At 46.5% G+C, this 14,536-nt stretch overlaps 35 non-coding genes across 35 annotated transcripts; all 35 read left to right on the forward strand.

Moving 5' to 3' along the window:
* Positions 1-25: 25 nt before the first annotated feature.
* TRNAA-UGC (transfer RNA alanine (anticodon UGC)) lies at positions 26-97 on the forward strand. Its single transcript has one exon. It is a non-coding gene; the product is annotated as a tRNA-Ala (tRNA).
* Positions 98-224: 127 nt separating this feature from the next.
* Positions 225-296, forward strand: TRNAA-CGC (transfer RNA alanine (anticodon CGC)). Its single transcript has one exon. It is a non-coding gene; the product is annotated as a tRNA-Ala (tRNA).
* A 713-nt stretch (positions 297-1,009) lies between these two features.
* Positions 1,010-1,081, forward strand: TRNAA-CGC (transfer RNA alanine (anticodon CGC)). Its single transcript has one exon. It is a non-coding gene; the product is annotated as a tRNA-Ala (tRNA).
* Positions 1,082-1,595: 514 nt separating this feature from the next.
* Positions 1,596-1,667, forward strand: TRNAA-UGC (transfer RNA alanine (anticodon UGC)). The gene has a single exon. It is a non-coding gene; the product is annotated as a tRNA-Ala (tRNA).
* Positions 1,668-1,794: 127 nt separating this feature from the next.
* Positions 1,795-1,866, forward strand: TRNAA-CGC (transfer RNA alanine (anticodon CGC)). The gene has a single exon. It is a non-coding gene; the product is annotated as a tRNA-Ala (tRNA).
* A 514-nt stretch (positions 1,867-2,380) lies between these two features.
* Positions 2,381-2,452, forward strand: TRNAA-UGC (transfer RNA alanine (anticodon UGC)). The gene has a single exon. It is a non-coding gene; the product is annotated as a tRNA-Ala (tRNA).
* An 83-nt stretch (positions 2,453-2,535) lies between these two features.
* On the forward strand, positions 2,536-2,607 carry TRNAA-CGC (transfer RNA alanine (anticodon CGC)). Its single transcript has one exon. It is a non-coding gene; the product is annotated as a tRNA-Ala (tRNA).
* Positions 2,608-3,121: 514 nt separating this feature from the next.
* Positions 3,122-3,193, forward strand: TRNAA-UGC (transfer RNA alanine (anticodon UGC)). The gene has a single exon. It is a non-coding gene; the product is annotated as a tRNA-Ala (tRNA).
* Positions 3,194-3,320: 127 nt separating this feature from the next.
* On the forward strand, positions 3,321-3,392 carry TRNAA-CGC (transfer RNA alanine (anticodon CGC)). The gene has a single exon. It is a non-coding gene; the product is annotated as a tRNA-Ala (tRNA).
* Positions 3,393-3,906: 514 nt separating this feature from the next.
* Positions 3,907-3,978, forward strand: TRNAA-UGC (transfer RNA alanine (anticodon UGC)). Its single transcript has one exon. It is a non-coding gene; the product is annotated as a tRNA-Ala (tRNA).
* A 127-nt stretch (positions 3,979-4,105) lies between these two features.
* On the forward strand, positions 4,106-4,177 carry TRNAA-CGC (transfer RNA alanine (anticodon CGC)). Its single transcript has one exon. It is a non-coding gene; the product is annotated as a tRNA-Ala (tRNA).
* A 514-nt stretch (positions 4,178-4,691) lies between these two features.
* Positions 4,692-4,763, forward strand: TRNAA-UGC (transfer RNA alanine (anticodon UGC)). Its single transcript has one exon. It is a non-coding gene; the product is annotated as a tRNA-Ala (tRNA).
* A 127-nt stretch (positions 4,764-4,890) lies between these two features.
* On the forward strand, positions 4,891-4,962 carry TRNAA-CGC (transfer RNA alanine (anticodon CGC)). The gene has a single exon. It is a non-coding gene; the product is annotated as a tRNA-Ala (tRNA).
* A 514-nt stretch (positions 4,963-5,476) lies between these two features.
* Positions 5,477-5,548, forward strand: TRNAA-UGC (transfer RNA alanine (anticodon UGC)). Its single transcript has one exon. It is a non-coding gene; the product is annotated as a tRNA-Ala (tRNA).
* Positions 5,549-5,675: 127 nt separating this feature from the next.
* Positions 5,676-5,747, forward strand: TRNAA-CGC (transfer RNA alanine (anticodon CGC)). Its single transcript has one exon. It is a non-coding gene; the product is annotated as a tRNA-Ala (tRNA).
* Positions 5,748-6,261: 514 nt separating this feature from the next.
* On the forward strand, positions 6,262-6,333 carry TRNAA-UGC (transfer RNA alanine (anticodon UGC)). Its single transcript has one exon. It is a non-coding gene; the product is annotated as a tRNA-Ala (tRNA).
* Positions 6,334-6,460: 127 nt separating this feature from the next.
* Positions 6,461-6,532, forward strand: TRNAA-CGC (transfer RNA alanine (anticodon CGC)). The gene has a single exon. It is a non-coding gene; the product is annotated as a tRNA-Ala (tRNA).
* Positions 6,533-7,046: 514 nt separating this feature from the next.
* Positions 7,047-7,118, forward strand: TRNAA-UGC (transfer RNA alanine (anticodon UGC)). Its single transcript has one exon. It is a non-coding gene; the product is annotated as a tRNA-Ala (tRNA).
* A 127-nt stretch (positions 7,119-7,245) lies between these two features.
* On the forward strand, positions 7,246-7,317 carry TRNAA-CGC (transfer RNA alanine (anticodon CGC)). Its single transcript has one exon. It is a non-coding gene; the product is annotated as a tRNA-Ala (tRNA).
* A 514-nt stretch (positions 7,318-7,831) lies between these two features.
* On the forward strand, positions 7,832-7,903 carry TRNAA-UGC (transfer RNA alanine (anticodon UGC)). The gene has a single exon. It is a non-coding gene; the product is annotated as a tRNA-Ala (tRNA).
* Positions 7,904-8,030: 127 nt separating this feature from the next.
* On the forward strand, positions 8,031-8,102 carry TRNAA-CGC (transfer RNA alanine (anticodon CGC)). Its single transcript has one exon. It is a non-coding gene; the product is annotated as a tRNA-Ala (tRNA).
* Positions 8,103-8,815: 713 nt separating this feature from the next.
* Positions 8,816-8,887, forward strand: TRNAA-CGC (transfer RNA alanine (anticodon CGC)). The gene has a single exon. It is a non-coding gene; the product is annotated as a tRNA-Ala (tRNA).
* A 514-nt stretch (positions 8,888-9,401) lies between these two features.
* Positions 9,402-9,473, forward strand: TRNAA-UGC (transfer RNA alanine (anticodon UGC)). Its single transcript has one exon. It is a non-coding gene; the product is annotated as a tRNA-Ala (tRNA).
* A 127-nt stretch (positions 9,474-9,600) lies between these two features.
* On the forward strand, positions 9,601-9,672 carry TRNAA-CGC (transfer RNA alanine (anticodon CGC)). Its single transcript has one exon. It is a non-coding gene; the product is annotated as a tRNA-Ala (tRNA).
* A 713-nt stretch (positions 9,673-10,385) lies between these two features.
* Positions 10,386-10,457, forward strand: TRNAA-CGC (transfer RNA alanine (anticodon CGC)). Its single transcript has one exon. It is a non-coding gene; the product is annotated as a tRNA-Ala (tRNA).
* A 514-nt stretch (positions 10,458-10,971) lies between these two features.
* TRNAA-UGC (transfer RNA alanine (anticodon UGC)) lies at positions 10,972-11,043 on the forward strand. Its single transcript has one exon. It is a non-coding gene; the product is annotated as a tRNA-Ala (tRNA).
* A 127-nt stretch (positions 11,044-11,170) lies between these two features.
* On the forward strand, positions 11,171-11,242 carry TRNAA-CGC (transfer RNA alanine (anticodon CGC)). Its single transcript has one exon. It is a non-coding gene; the product is annotated as a tRNA-Ala (tRNA).
* Positions 11,243-11,756: 514 nt separating this feature from the next.
* Positions 11,757-11,828, forward strand: TRNAA-UGC (transfer RNA alanine (anticodon UGC)). The gene has a single exon. It is a non-coding gene; the product is annotated as a tRNA-Ala (tRNA).
* An 83-nt stretch (positions 11,829-11,911) lies between these two features.
* Positions 11,912-11,983, forward strand: TRNAA-CGC (transfer RNA alanine (anticodon CGC)). The gene has a single exon. It is a non-coding gene; the product is annotated as a tRNA-Ala (tRNA).
* A 514-nt stretch (positions 11,984-12,497) lies between these two features.
* Positions 12,498-12,569, forward strand: TRNAA-UGC (transfer RNA alanine (anticodon UGC)). The gene has a single exon. It is a non-coding gene; the product is annotated as a tRNA-Ala (tRNA).
* A 127-nt stretch (positions 12,570-12,696) lies between these two features.
* Positions 12,697-12,768, forward strand: TRNAA-CGC (transfer RNA alanine (anticodon CGC)). Its single transcript has one exon. It is a non-coding gene; the product is annotated as a tRNA-Ala (tRNA).
* A 514-nt stretch (positions 12,769-13,282) lies between these two features.
* On the forward strand, positions 13,283-13,354 carry TRNAA-UGC (transfer RNA alanine (anticodon UGC)). Its single transcript has one exon. It is a non-coding gene; the product is annotated as a tRNA-Ala (tRNA).
* A 127-nt stretch (positions 13,355-13,481) lies between these two features.
* Positions 13,482-13,553, forward strand: TRNAA-CGC (transfer RNA alanine (anticodon CGC)). Its single transcript has one exon. It is a non-coding gene; the product is annotated as a tRNA-Ala (tRNA).
* Positions 13,554-14,067: 514 nt separating this feature from the next.
* Positions 14,068-14,139, forward strand: TRNAA-UGC (transfer RNA alanine (anticodon UGC)). The gene has a single exon. It is a non-coding gene; the product is annotated as a tRNA-Ala (tRNA).
* An 83-nt stretch (positions 14,140-14,222) lies between these two features.
* On the forward strand, positions 14,223-14,294 carry TRNAA-CGC (transfer RNA alanine (anticodon CGC)). The gene has a single exon. It is a non-coding gene; the product is annotated as a tRNA-Ala (tRNA).
* The last annotated feature ends 242 nt before the right edge of the window (positions 14,295-14,536 follow it).

Raw genomic sequence — 14,536 nt, forward strand, 5'->3', positions numbered from 1 at the left:
AGTTTCGGAAAGTCGTGCAAATAGCGGGGATGTAGCTCAGTGGTAGAGCGCACGCTTTGCATGTGTGAGGCCCCGGGTTCAATCCCCGGCATCTCCATGGCCTGGGTTTACGTGCAAAGAACGCACGTCCAACAGGTGGCTGCTTTTGCTTCGCCTTGTTTGGTTCCTGCAGGCACTCGGTGAAAGAAATACTTGTGAGTGCTCCACCCCACGAGTAGACTTTTGGGGATGTAGCTCAGTGGTAGAGCGCATGCTTCGCATGTATGAGGTCCTGGGTTCAATCCCCAGCATCTCCAAACTTTTACAAATACGGCTAGAAATCTTTAGCGAACACATTCAAGCTTAGTAGTGTCAAGACTCTCAAGGAATCTTTGATGCTTAAACTGGTTTCTTTGCCAGGTCACATAGCAGGAAGAGGCTTTTTGTCACGGCAGATTCTAAAGACTGCATGCAACCTAAGGCAAGGGCATCACTTTACCACTCAGTGGCATGTCTTCCATGGGAACTGGACTTTCAGCAAACATTGCACAAATCAATAGTACAGGCAAATATAGGCAACTTTCTCTAGCCTGATTAAAGTGGGAAATGTGCAATAGCTTTGCATTAAGGACAAGCTTCAGAGTCTCTACTTGGTATCATCAGAAAACCGAGTCCGAGTGTCGTGCCGGAAGCTTGAATAGGTCAGCTGATGTATCTCTAATAATTCACAGTTTTTTTCTAAAGGTGGTTCAGCGATTGGAAGAAATGCTAACCCTTGGCTGAAAAATCTTGACCCGTTTCCTGCAAGTTTCGGAAAGTCGTGCAAATAGCGGGGATGTAGCTCAGTGGTAGAGCGCACGCTTTGCATGTGTTAGGCCCCGGGTTCAATCCCCGGCATCTCCATGGCCTGGGTTTACGTGCAAAGAACGCACGTCCAACAGGTGGCTGCTTTTGCTTCGCCTTATTTGGTTCCTGCAGGCACTCGGTGAAAGAAATACTTGTGAGTGCTCCACCCCACGAGTAGACTTTTGGGGATGTAGCTCAGTGGTAGAGCGCATGCTTCGCATGTATGAGGTCCTGGGTTCAATCCCCAGCATCTCCAAACTTTTACAAATACGGCTAGAAATCTTTAGCGAACACATTCAAGCTTAGTAGTGTCAAGACTCTCAAGGAATCTTTGATGCTTAAACTGGTTTCTTTGCCAGGTCACATAGCAGGAAGAGGCTTTTTGTCACGGCAGATTCTAAAGACTGCATGCAACCTAAGGCAAGGGCATCACTTTACCACTCAGTGGCATGTCTTCCATGGGAACTGGACTTTCAGCAAACATTGCACAAATCAATAGTACAGGCAAATATAGGCAACTTTCTCTAGCCTGATTAAAGTGGGAAATGTGCAATAGCTTTGCATTAAGGACAAGCTTCAGAGTCTCTACTTGGTATCATCAGAAAACCGAGTCCGAGTGTCGTGCCGGAAGCTTGAATAGGTCAGCTGATGTATCTCTAATAATTCACAGTTTTTTTCTAAAGGTGGTTCAGCGATTGGAAGAAATGCTAACCCTTGGCTGAAAAATCTTGACCCGTTTCCTGCAAGTTTCGGAAAGTCGTGCAAATAGCGGGGATGTAGCTCAGTGGTAGAGCGCACGCTTTGCATGTGTGAGGCCCCGGGTTCAATCCCCGGCATCTCCATGGCCTGGGTTTACGTGCAAAGAACGCACGTCCAACAGGTGGCTGCTTTTGCTTCGCCTTATTTGGTTCCTGCAGGCACTCGGTGAAAGAAATACTTGTGAGTGCTCCACCCCACGAGTAGACTTTTGGGGATGTAGCTCAGTGGTAGAGCACATGCTTCGCATGTATGAGGTCCTGGGTTCAATCCCCAGCATCTCCAAACTTTTACAAATACGGCTAGAAATCTTTAGCGAACACATTCAAGCTTAGTAGTGTCAAGACTCTCAAGGAATCTTTGATGCTTAAACTGGTTTCTTTGCCAGGTCACATAGCAGGAAGAGGCTTTTTGTCACGGCAGATTCTAAAGACTGCATGCAACCTAAGGCAAGGGCATCACTTTACCACTCAGTGGCATGTCTTCCATGGGAACTGGACTTTCAGCAAACATTGCACAAATCAATAGTACAGGCAAATATAGGCAACTTTCTCTAGCCTGATTAAAGTGGGAAATGTGCAATAGCTTTGCATTAAGGACAAGCTTCAGAGTCTCTACTTGGTATCATCAGAAAACCGAGTCCGAGTGTCGTGCCGGAAGCTTGAATAGGTCAGCTGATGTATCTCTAATAATTCACAGTTTTTTTCTAAAGGTGGTTCAGCGATTGGAAGAAATGCTAACCCTTGGCTGAAAAATCTTGACCCGTTTCCTGCAAGTTTCGGAAAGTCGTGCAAATAGCGGGGATGTAGCTCAGTGGTAGAGCGCACGCTTTGCATGTGTGAGGCCCCGGGTTCAATCCCCGGCATCTCCATGGCCTGGGTTTACGTGCAAAGAACGCACGTCCAACAGGTGAAAGAAATACTTGTGAGTGCTCCACCCCACGAGTAGACTTTTGGGGATGTAGCTCAGTGGTAGAGCGCATGCTTCGCATGTATGAGGTCCTGGGTTCAATCCCCAGCATCTCCAAACTTTTACAAATACGGCTAGAAATCTTTAGCGAACACATTCAAGCTTAGTAGTGTCAAGACTCTCAAGGAATCTTTGATGCTTAAACTGGTTTCTTTGCCAGGTCACATAGCAGGAAGAGGCTTTTTGTCACGGCAGATTCTAAAGACTGCATGCAACCTAAGGCAAGGGCATCACTTTACCACTCAGTGGCATGTCTTCCATGGGAACTGGACTTTCAGCAAACATTGCACAAATCAATAGTACAGGCAAATATAGGCAACTTTCTCTAGCCTGATTAAAGTGGGAAATGTGCAATAGCTTTGCATTAAGGACAAGCTTCAGAGTCTCTACTTGGTATCATCAGAAAACCGAGTCCGAGTGTCGTGCCGGAAGCTTGAATAGGTCAGCTGATGTATCTCTAATAATTCACAGTTTTTTTCTAAAGGTGGTTCAGCGATTGGAAGAAATGCTAACCCTTGGCTGAAAAATCTTGACCCGTTTCCTGCAAGTTTCGGAAAGTCGTGCAAATAGCGGGGATGTAGCTCAGTGGTAGAGCGCACGCTTTGCATGTGTGAGGCCCCGGGTTCAATCCCCGGCATCTCCATGGCCTGGGTTTACGTGCAAAGAGCGCACGTCCAACAGGTGGCTGCTTTTGCTTCGCCTTATTTGGTTCCTGCAGGCACTCGGTGAAAGAAATACTTGTGAGTGCTCCACCCCACGAGTAGACTTTTGGGGATGTAGCTCAGTGGTAGAGCGCATGCTTCGCATGTATGAGGTCCTGGGTTCAATCCCCAGCATCTCCAAACTTTTACAAATACGGCTAGAAATCTTTAGCGAACACATTCAAGCTTAGTAGTGTCAAGACTCTCAAGGAATCTTTGATGCTTAAACTGGTTTCTTTGCCAGGTCACATAGCAGGAAGAGGCTTTTTGTCACGGCAGATTCTAAAGACTGCATGCAACCTAAGGCAAGGGCATCACTTTACCACTCAGTGGCATGTCTTCCATGGGAACTGGACTTTCAGCAAACATTGCACAAATCAATAGTACAGGCAAATATAGGCAACTTTCTCTAGCCTGATTAAAGTGGGAAATGTGCAATAGCTTTGCATTAAGGACAAGCTTCAGAGTCTCTACTTGGTATCATCAGAAAACCGAGTCCGAGTGTCGTGCCGGAAGCTTGAATAGGTCAGCTGATGTATCTCTAATAATTCACAGTTTTTTTCTAAAGGTGGTTCAGCGATTGGAAGAAATGCTAACCCTTGGCTGAAAAATCTTGACCCGTTTCCTGCAAGTTTCGGAAAGTCGTGCAAATAGCGGGGATGTAGCTCAGTGGTAGAGCGCACGCTTTGCATGTGTGAGGCCCCGGGTTCAATCCCCGGCATCTCCATGGCCTGGGTTTACGTGCAAAGAACGCACGTCCAACAGGTGGCTGCTTTTGCTTCGCCTTATTTGGTTCCTGCAGGCACTCGGTGAAAGAAATACTTGTGAGTGCTCCACCCCACGAGTAGACTTTTGGGGATGTAGCTCAGTGGTAGAGCGCATGCTTCGCATGTATGAGGTCCTGGGTTCAATCCCCAGCATCTCCAAACTTTTACAAATACGGCTAGAAATCTTTAGCGAACACATTCAAGCTTAGTAGTGTCAAGACTCTCAAGGAATCTTTGATGCTTAAACTGGTTTCTTTGCCAGGTCACATAGCAGGAAGAGGCTTTTTGTCACGGCAGATTCTAAAGACTGCATGCAACCTAAGGCAAGGGCATCACTTTACCACTCAGTGGCATGTCTTCCATGGGAACTGGACTTTCAGCAAACATTGCACAAATCAATAGTACAGGCAAATATAGGCAACTTTCTCTAGCCTGATTAAAGTGGGAAATGTGCAATAGCTTTGCATTAAGGACAAGCTTCAGAGTCTCTACTTGGTATCATCAGAAAACCGAGTCCGAGTGTCGTGCCGGAAGCTTGAATAGGTCAGCTGATGTATCTCTAATAATTCACAGTTTTTTTCTAAAGGTGGTTCAGCGATTGGAAGAAATGCTAACCCTTGGCTGAAAAATCTTGACCCGTTTCCTGCAAGTTTCGGAAAGTCGTGCAAATAGCGGGGATGTAGCTCAGTGGTAGAGCGCACGCTTTGCATGTGTGAGGCCCCGGGTTCAATCCCCGGCATCTCCATGGCCTGGGTTTACGTGCAAAGAACGCACGTCCAACAGGTGGCTGCTTTTGCTTCGCCTTATTTGGTTCCTGCAGGCACTCGGTGAAAGAAATACTTGTGAGTGCTCCACCCCACGAGTAGACTTTTGGGGATGTAGCTCAGTGGTAGAGCGCATGCTTCGCATGTATGAGGTCCTGGGTTCAATCCCCAGCATCTCCAAACTTTTACAAATATGGCTAGAAATCTTTAGCGAACACATTCAAGCTTAGTAGTGTCAAGACTCTCAAGGAATCTTTGATGCTTAAACTGGTTTCTTTGCCAGGTCACATAGCAGGAAGAGGCTTTTTGTCACGGCAGATTCTAAAGACTGCATGCAACCTAAGGCAAGGGCATCACTTTACCACTCAGTGGCATGTCTTCCATGGGAACTGGACTTTCAGCAAACATTGCACAAATCAATAGTACAGGCAAATATAGGCAACTTTCTCTAGCCTGATTAAAGTGGGAAATGTGCAATAGCTTTGCATTAAGGACAAGCTTCAGAGTCTCTACTTGGTATCATCAGAAAACCGAGTCCGAGTGTCGTGCCGGAAGCTTGAATAGGTCAGCTGATGTATCTCTAATAATTCACAGTTTTTTTCTAAAGGTGGTTCAGCGATTGGAAGAAATGCTAACCCTTGGCTGAAAAATCTTGACCCGTTTCCTGCAAGTTTCGGAAAGTCGTGCAAATAGCGGGGATGTAGCTCAGTGGTAGAGCGCACGCTTTGCGTGTGTGAGGCCCCGGGTTCAATCCCCGGCATCTCCATGGCCTGGGTTTACGTGCAAAGAACGCACGTCCAACAGGTGGCTGCTTTTGCTTTGCCTTATTTGGTTCCTGCAGGCACTCGGTGAAAGAAATACTTGTGAGTGCTCCACCCCACGAGTAGACTTTTGGGGATGTAGCTCAGTGGTAGAGCGCATGCTTCGCATGTATGAGGTCCTGGGTTCAATCCCCAGCATCTCCAAACTTTTACAAATACGGCTAGAAATCTTTAGCGAACACATTCAAGCTTAGTAGTGTCAAGACTCTCAAGGAATCTTTGATGCTTAAACTGGTTTCTTTGCCAGGTCACATAGCAGGAAGAGGCTTTTTGTCACGGCAGATTCTAAAGACTGCATGCAACCTAAGGCAAGGGCATCACTTTACCACTCAGTGGCATGTCTTCCATGGGAACTGGACTTTCAGCAAACATTGCACAAATCAATAGTACAGGCAAATATAGGCAACTTTCTCTAGCCTGATTAAAGTGGGAAATGTGCAATAGCTTTGCATTAAGGACAAGCTTCAGAGTCTCTACTTGGTATCATCAGAAAACCGAGTCCGAGTGTCGTGCCGGAAGCTTGAATAGGTCAGCTGATGTATCTCTAATAATTCACAGTTTTTTTCTAAAGGTGGTTCAGCGATTGGAGGAAATGCTAACCCTTGGCTGAAAAATCTTGACCCGTTTCCTGCAAGTTTCGGAAAGTCGTGCAAATAGCGGGGATGTAGCTCAGTGGTAGAGCGCACGCTTTGCATGTGTGAGGCCCCGGGTTCAATCCCCGGCATCTCCATGGCCTGGGTTTACGTGCAAAGAACGCACGTCCAACAGGTGGCTGCTTTTGCTTCGCCTTATTTGGTTCCTGCAGGCACTCGGTGAAAGAAATACTTGTGAGTGCTCCACCCCACGAGTAGACTTTTGGGGATGTAGCTCAGTGGTAGAGCGCATGCTTCGCATGTATGAGGTCCTGGGTTCAATCCCCAGCATCTCCAAACTTTTACAAATACGGCTAGAAATCTTTAGCGAACACATTCAAGCTTAGTAGTGTCAAGACTCTCAAGGAATCTTTGATGCTTAAACTGGTTTCTTTGCCAGGTCACATAGCAGGAAGAGGCTTTTTGTCACGGCAGATTCTAAAGACTGCATGCAACCTAAGGCAAGGGCATCACTTTACCACTCAGTGGCATGTCTTCCATGGGAACTGGACTTTCAGCAAACATTGCACAAATCAATAGTACAGGCAAATATAGGCAACTTTCTCTAGCCTGATTAAAGTGGGAAATGTGCAATAGCTTTGCATTAAGGACAAGCTTCAGAGTCTCTACTTGGTATCATCAGAAAACCGAGTCCGAGTGTCGTGCCGGAAGCTTGAATAGGTCAGCTGATGTATCTCTAATAATTCACAGTTTTTTTCTAAAGGTGGTTCAGCGATTGGAAGAAATGCTAACCCTTGGCTGAAAAATCTTGACCCGTTTCCTGCAAGTTTCGGAAAGTCGTGCAAATAGCGGGGATGTAGCTCAGTGGTAGAGCGCACGCTTTGCATGTGTGAGGCCCCGGGTTCAATCCCCGGCATCTCCATGGCCTGGGTTTACGTGCAAAGAACGCACGTCCAACAGGTGGCTGCTTTTGCTTCGCCTTATTTGGTTCCTGCAGGCACTCGGTGAAAGAAATACTTGTGAGTGCTCCACCCCACGAGTAGACTTTTGGGGATGTAGCTCAGTGGTAGAGCGCATGCTTCGCATGTATGAGGTCCTGGGTTCAATCCCCAGCATCTCCAAACTTTTACAAATACGGCTAGAAATCTTTAGCGAACACATTCAAGCTTAGTAGTGTCAAGACTCTCAAGGAATCTTTGATGCTTAAACTGGTTTCTTTGCCAGGTCACATAGCAGGAAGAGGCTTTTTGTCACGGCAGATTCTAAAGACTGCATGCAACCTAAGGCAAGGGCATCACTTTACCACTCAGTGGCATGTCTTCCATGGGAACTGGACTTTCAGCAAACATTGCACAAATCAATAGTACAGGCAAATATAGGCAACTTTCTCTAGCCTGATTAAAGTGGGAAATGTGCAATAGCTTTGCATTAAGGACAAGCTTCAGAGTCTCTACTTGGTATCATCAGAAAACCGAGTCCGAGTGTCGTGCCGGAAGCTTGAATAGGTCAGCTGATGTATCTCTAATAATTCACAGTTTTTTTCTAAAGGTGGTTCAGCGATTGGAAGAAATGCTAACCCTTGGCTGAAAAATCTTGACCCGTTTCCTGCAAGTTTCGGAAAGTCGTGCAAATAGCGGGGATGTAGCTCAGTGGTAGAGCGCACGCTTTGCATGTGTGAGGCCCCGGGTTCAATCCCCGGCATCTCCATGGCCTGGGTTTACGTGCAAAGAGCGCACGTCCAACAGGTGGCTGCTTTTGCTTCGCCTTATTTGGTTCCTGCAGGCACTCGGTGAAAGAAATACTTGTGAGTGCTCCACCCCACAAGTAGACTTTTGGGGATGTAGCTCAGTGGTAGAGCGCATGCTTCGCATGTATGAGGTCCTGGGTTCAATCCCCAGCATCTCCAAACTTTTACAAATACGGCTAGAAATCTTTAGCGAACACATTCAAGCTTAGTAGTGTCAAGACTCTCAAGGAATCTTTGATGCTTAAACTGGTTTCTTTGCCAGGTCACATAGCAGGAAGAGGCTTTTTGTCACGGCAGATTCTAAAGACTGCATGCAACCTAAGGCAAGGGCATCACTTTACCACTCAGTGGCATGTCTTCCATGGGAACTGGACTTTCAGCAAACATTGCACAAATCAATAGTACAGGCAAATATAGGCAACTTTCTCTAGCCTGATTAAAGTGGGAAATGTGCAATAGCTTTGCATTAAGGACAAGCTTCAGAGTCTCTACTTGGTATCATCAGAAAACCGAGTCCGAGTGTCGTGCCGGAAGCTTGAATAGGTCAGCTGATGTATCTCTAATAATTCACAGTTTTTTTCTAAAGGTGGTTCAGCGATTGGAAGAAATGCTAACCCTTGGCTGAAAAATCTTGACCCGTTTCCTGCAAGTTTCGGAAAGTCGTGCAAATAGCGGGGATGTAGCTCAGTGGTAGAGCGCACGCTTTGCATGTGTGAGGCCCCAGGTTCAATCCCCGGCATCTCCATGGCCTGGGTTTACGTGCAAAGAACGCACGTCCAACAGGTGGCTGCTTTTGCTTCGCCTTATTTGGTTCCTGCAGGCACTCGGTGAAAGAAATACTTGTGAGTGCTCCACCCCACAAGTAGACTTTTGGGGATGTAGCTCAGTGGTAGAGCGCATGCTTCGCATGTATGAGGTCCTGGGTTCAATCCCCAGCATCTCCAAACTTTTACAAATACGGCTAGAAATCTTTAGCGAACACATTCAAGCTTAGTAGTGTCAAGACTCTCAAGGAATCTTTGATGCTTAAACTGGTTTCTTTGCCAGGTCACATAGCAGGAAGAGGCTTTTTGTCACGGCAGATTCTAAAGACTGCATGCAACCTAAGGCAAGGGCATCACTTTACCACTCAGTGGCATGTCTTCCATGGGAACTGGACTTTCAGCAAACATTGCACAAATCAATAGTACAGGCAAATATAGGCAACTTTCTCTAGCCTGATTAAAGTGGGAAATGTGCAATAGCTTTGCATTAAGGACAAGCTTCAGAGTCTCTACTTGGTATCATCAGAAAACCGAGTCCGAGTGTCGTGCCGGAAGCTTGAATAGGTCAGCTGATGTATCTCTAATAATTCACAGTTTTTTTCTAAAGGTGGTTCAGCGATTGGAAGAAATGCTAACCCTTGGCTGAAAAATCTTGACCCGTTTCCTGCAAGTTTCGGAAAGTCGTGCAAATAGCGGGGATGTAGCTCAGTGGTAGAGCGCACGCTTTGCATGTGTGAGGCCCCGGGTTCAATCCCCGGCATCTCCATGGCCTGGGTTTACGTGCAAAGAACGCACGTCCAACAGGTGGCTGCTTTTGCTTCGCCTTATTTGGTTCCTGCAGGCACTCGGTGAAAGAAATACTTGTGAGTGCTCCACCCCACGAGTAGACTTTTGGGGATGTAGCTCAGTGGTAGAGCGCATGCTTCGCATGTATGAGGTCCTGGGTTCAATCCCCAGCATCTCCAAACTTTTACAAATACGGCTAGAAATCTTTAGCGAACACATTCAAGCTTAGTAGTGTCAAGACTCTCAAGGAATCTTTGATGCTTAAACTGGTTTCTTTGCCAGGTCACATAGCAGGAAGAGGCTTTTTGTCACGGCAGATTCTAAAGACTGCATGCAACCTAAGGCAAGGGCATCACTTTACCACTCAGTGGCATGTCTTCCATGGGAACTGGACTTTCAGCAAACATTGCACAAATCAATAGTACAGGCAAATATAGGCAACTTTCTCTAGCCTGATTAAAGTGGGAAATGTGCAATAGCTTTGCATTAAGGACAAGCTTCAGAGTCTCTACTTGGTATCATCAGAAAACCGAGTCCGAGTGTCGTGCCGGAAGCTTGAATAGGTCAGCTGATGTATCTCTAATAATTCACAGTTTTTTTCTAAAGGTGGTTCAGCGATTGGAAGAAATGCTAACCCTTGGCTGAAAAATCTTGACCCGTTTCCTGCAAGTTTCGGAAAGTCGTGCAAATAGCGGGGATGTAGCTCAGTGGTAGAGCGCACGCTTTGCATGTGTTAGGCCCCGGGTTCAATCCCCGGCATCTCCATGGCCTGGGTTTACGTGCAAAGAACGCACGTCCAACAGGTGGCTGCTTTTGCTTCGCCTTATTTGGTTCCTGCAGGCACTCGGTGAAAGAAATACTTGTGAGTGCTCCACCCCACGAGTAGACTTTTGGGGATGTAGCTCAGTGGTAGAGCGCATGCTTCGCATGTATGAGGTCCTGGGTTCAATCCCCAGCATCTCCAAACTTTTACAAATACGGCTAGAAATCTTTAGCGAACACATTCAAGCTTAGTAGTGTCAAGACTCTCAAGGAATCTTTGATGCTTAAACTGGTTTCTTTGCCAGGTCACATAGCAGGAAGAGGCTTTTTGTCACGGCAGATTCTAAAGACTGCATGCAACCTAAGGCAAGGGCATCACTTTACCACTCAGTGGCATGTCTTCCATGGGAACTGGACTTTCAGCAAACATTGCACAAATCAATAGTACAGGCAAATATAGGCAACTTTCTCTAGCCTGATTAAAGTGGGAAATGTGCAATAGCTTTGCATTAAGGACAAGCTTCAGAGTCTCTACTTGGTATCATCAGAAAACCGAGTCCGAGTGTCGTGCCGGAAGCTTGAATAGGTCAGCTGATGTATCTCTAATAATTCACAGTTTTTTTCTAAAGGTGGTTCAGCGATTGGAAGAAATGCTAACCCTTGGCTGAAAAATCTTGACCCGTTTCCTGCAAGTTTCGGAAAGTCGTGCAAATAGCGGGGATGTAGCTCAGTGGTAGAGCGCACGCTTTGCATGTGTGAGGCCCCGGGTTCAATTCCCGGCATCTCCATGGCCTGGGTTTACGTGCAAAGAACGCACGTCCAACAGGTGGCTGCTTTTGCTTCGCCTTATTTGGTTCCTGCAGGCACTCGGTGAAAGAAATACTTGTGAGTGCTCCACCCCACGAGTAGACTTTTGGGGATGTAGCTCAGTGGTAGAGCACATGCTTCGCATGTATGAGGTCCTGGGTTCAATCCCCAGCATCTCCAAACTTTTACAAATACGGCTAGAAATCTTTAGCGAACACATTCAAGCTTAGTAGTGTCAAGACTCTCAAGGAATCTTTGATGCTTAAACTGGTTTCTTTGCCAGGTCACATAGCAGGAAGAGGCTTTTTGTCACGGCAGATTCTAAAGACTGCATGCAACCTAAGGCAAGGGCATCACTTTACCACTCAGTGGCATGTCTTCCATGGGAACTGGACTTTCAGCAAACATTGCACAAATCAATAGTACAGGCAAATATAGGCAACTTTCTCTAGCCTGATTAAAGTGGGAAATGTGCAATAGCTTTGCATTAAGGACAAGCTTCAGAGTCTCTACTTGGTATCATCAGAAAACCGAGTCCGAGTGTCGTGCCGGAAGCTTGAATAGGTCAGCTGATGTATCTCTAATAATTCACAGTTTTTTTCTAAAGGTGGTTCAGCGATTGGAAGAAATGCTAACCCTTGGCTGAAAAATCTTGACCCGTTTCCTGCAAGTTTCGGAAAGTCGTGCAAATAGCGGGGATGTAGCTCAGTGGTAGAGCGCACGCTTTGCATGTGTGAGGCCCCGGGTTCAATCCCCGGCATCTCCATGGCCTGGGTTTACGTGCAAAGAACGCACGTCCAACAGGTGAAAGAAATACTTGTGAGTGCTCCACCCCACGAGTAGACTTTTGGGGATGTAGCTCAGTGGTAGAGCGCATGCTTCGCATGTATGAGGTCCTGGGTTCAATCCCCAGCATCTCCAAACTTTTACAAATACGGCTAGAAATCTTTAGCGAACACATTCAAGCTTAGTAGTGTCAAGACTCTCAAGGAATCTTTGATGCTTAAACTGGTTTCTTTGCCAGGTCACATAGCAGGAAGAGGCTTTTTGTCACGGCAGATTCTAAAGACTGCATGCAACCTAAGGCAAGGGCATCACTTTACCACTCAGTGGCATGTCTTCCATGGGAACTGGACTTTCAGCAAACATTGCACAAATCAATAGTACAGGCAAATATAGGCAACTTTCTCTAGCCTGATTAAAGTGGGAAATGTGCAATAGCTTTGCATTAAGGACAAGCTTCAGAGTCTCTACTTGGTATCATCAGAAAACCGAGTCCGAGTGTCGTGCCGGAAGCTTGAATAGGTCAGCTGATGTATCTCTAATAATTCACAGTTTTTTTCTAAAGGTGGTTCAGCGATTGGAAGAAATGCTAACCCTTGGCTGAAAAATCTTGACCCGTTTCCTGCAAGTTTCGGAAAGTCGTGCAAATAGCGGGGATGTAGCTCAGTGGTAGAGCGCACGCTTTGCATGTGTGAGGCCCCGGGTTCAATCCCCGGCATCTCCATGGCCTGGGTTTACGTGCAAAGAGCGCACGTCCAACAGGTGGCTGCTTTTGCTTCGCCTTATTTGGTTCCTGCAGGCACTCGGTGAAAGAAATACTTGTGAGTGCTCCACCCCACGAGTAGACTTTTGGGGATGTAGCTCAGTGGTAGAGCGCATGCTTCGCATGTATGAGGTCCTGGGTTCAATCCCCAGCATCTCCAAACTTTTACAAATACGGCTAGAAATCTTTAGCGAACACATTCAAGCTTAGTAGTGTCAAGACTCTCAAGGAATCTTTGATGCTTAAACTGGTTTCTTTGCCAGGTCACATAGCAGGAAGAGGCTTTTTGTCACGGCAGATTCTAAAGACTGCATGCAACCTAAGGCAAGGGCATCACTTTACCACTCAGTGGCATGTCTTCCATGGGAACTGGACTTTCAGCAAACATTGCACAAATCAATAGTACAGGCAAATATAGGCAACTTTCTCTAGCCTGATTAAAGTGGGAAATGTGCAATAGCTTTGCATTAAGGACAAGCTTCAGAGTCTCTACTTGGTATCATCAGAAAACCGAGTCCGAGTGTCGTGCCGGAAGCTTGAATAGGTCAGCTGATGTATCTCTAATAATTCACAGTTTTTTTCTAAAGGTGGTTCAGCGATTGGAAGAAATGCTAACCCTTGGCTGAAAAATCTTGACCCGTTTCCTGCAAGTTTCGGAAAGTCGTGCAAATAGCGGGGATGTAGCTCAGTGGTAGAGCGCACGCTTTGCATGTGTGAGGCCCCGGGTTCAATCCCCGGCATCTCCATGGCCTGGGTTTACGTGCAAAGAACGCACGTCCAACAGGTGGCTGCTTTTGCTTCGCCTTATTTGGTTCCTGCAGGCACTCGGTGAAAGAAATACTTGTGAGTGCTCCACCCCACGAGTAGACTTTTGGGGATGTAGCTCAGTGGTAGAGCGCATGCTTCGCATGTATGAGGTCCTGGGTTCAATCCCCAGCATCTCCAAACTTTTACAAATACGGCTAGAAATCTTTAGCGAACACATTCAAGCTTAGTAGTGTCAAGACTCTCAAGGAATCTTTGATGCTTAAACTGGTTTCTTTGCCAGGTCACATAGCAGGAAGAGGCTTTTTGTCACGGCAGATTCTAAAGACTGCATGCAACCTAAGGCAAGGGCATCACTTTACCACTCAGTGGCATGTCTTCCATGGGAACTGGACTTTCAGCAAACATTGCACAAATCAATAGTACAGGCAAATATAGGCAACTTTCTCTAGCCTGATTAAAGTGGGAAATGTGCAATAGCTTTGCATTAAGGACAAGCTTCAGAGTCTCTACTTGGTATCATCAGAAAACCGAGTCCGAGTGTCGTGCCGGAAGCTTGAATAGGTCAGCTGATGTATCTCTAATAATTCACAGTTTTTTTCTAAAGGTGGTTCAGCGATTGGAAGAAATGCTAACCCTTGGCTGAAAAATCTTGACCCGTTTCCTGCAAGTTTCGGAAAGTCGTGCAAATAGCGGGGATGTAGCTCAGTGGTAGAGCGCACGCTTTGCATGTGTGAGGCCCCGGGTTCAATCCCCGGCATCTCCATGGCCTGGGTTTACGTGCAAAGAACGCACGTCCAACAGGTGAAAGAAATACTTGTGAGTGCTCCACCCCACGAGTAGACTTTTGGGGATGTAGCTCAGTGGTAGAGCGCATGCTTCGCATGTATGAGGTCCTGGGTTCAATCCCCAGCATCTCCAAACTTTTACAAATACGGCTAGAAATCTTTAGCGAACACATTCAAGCTTAGTAGTGTCAAGACTCTCAAGGAATCTTTGATGCTTAAACTGGTTTCTTTGCCAGGTCACATAGCAGGAAGAGGCTTTTTGTCACGGCAGATTCTAAAGACTGCATGCAACCTAAGGCAAGGGCATCACTTTACCACTCAGTGGCATGTCTTCCATGGGAACTGGACTTTCAGCAAACATTGCACAAATCAATA

This window comes from Ranitomeya imitator, chromosome 1 (assembly GCF_032444005.1).
Source record: "Ranitomeya imitator isolate aRanImi1 chromosome 1, aRanImi1.pri, whole genome shotgun sequence".
Classification (NCBI taxonomy): domain Eukaryota; kingdom Metazoa; phylum Chordata; class Amphibia; order Anura; family Dendrobatidae; genus Ranitomeya; species Ranitomeya imitator.